General features: G+C 40.3%; 1 non-coding gene across 1 annotated transcript; it reads right to left on the bottom strand.

The window, feature by feature from the left end:
• Positions 1-851: 851 nt before the first annotated feature.
• On the bottom strand, positions 852-925 carry TRNAI-AAU. Its single transcript has one exon. It is a non-coding gene; the product is annotated as a tRNA-Ile (tRNA).

The following is a 925-nucleotide window of genomic DNA, read 5'->3' as shown; positions in this document are numbered from 1 at the left end:
GGCCGCCTCATTTATTTTCAAGACGAGTAGTAATTGAAAGCGTGCTGACAATATGAGTTACTTCTCGGATTCAAGCCTGCTAGAAATAGATGCGTCATGCTTATAGTTGAAGTTTTTACAGTTTATACGTATGGAATAATAAAAGGCATGTTATAGTTAAAGAATATGTCATCAATAGAAATTTTACAAATTTGACCGTTGTGTTGATTTTTGGTTCATATCTCCATTTGTGGGTTTTGAGAAGTTACTTATTTAGTCAGCACACCTCACAATTATCATCCAGAAGGCGGGCTTCCGAACAACCCTGTCTGTCGGGGTCAACCCGGGCTGAGAGGTATATTGCGTCCATGCAGAAACACACAGAAACTCGATACATATTGTTCACTACTCGGGAATCGAACTCGGACCTTAAAACTTTTCCGATAGCCTTCTCGGACAAGGGCGAACAATCTTGGAGGTCCCGAGTGCAAGTTGCGAACGTTAAAGGTCCCTTGGTTTTGTCTAAAATCGATTTATAAAAGTAGGCTTCGGCAGCCACAAGGACAAAATTCAAAATTTTCTACCAACTGAGAAATATGTAGCGTGTCCCTCGCGCTCATATGACGTTATGCAGTTGCGAGCGCCGTAAAAGGTTTACCAAGAAAGAACAAGAAAAAAAAAACTCCTCCGCTGTACAAAGAAAAGCCGAACAGCTACACCGCAGACACGAGTCTTGACATTTTATTAGGCATGATCTAAATTGTGTCTATAGAGGCATTAAAAAAACATTTACACTCAAAAAAGAAACTTGACGACATAATGTAACACCGTTTTTTAAAAACTTCTTAAGCCAAAAAAAAAAAAATTTAACTTGGCCAGTATGGGGGTCGAACCCATGACATTCGCGTTATTAGCACGACGCTCTAACCAACTGAGCTAACCGGCC

This window comes from Aplysia californica, unplaced genomic scaffold (assembly GCF_000002075.1).
Source record: "Aplysia californica isolate F4 #8 unplaced genomic scaffold, AplCal3.0 scaffold00045, whole genome shotgun sequence".
In the NCBI taxonomy this organism is placed as follows: domain Eukaryota; kingdom Metazoa; phylum Mollusca; class Gastropoda; order Aplysiida; family Aplysiidae; genus Aplysia; species Aplysia californica.
Note: the sequence above shows the minus strand (reverse complement) of the source record. Positions and strands in the feature narration are given on the sequence as shown.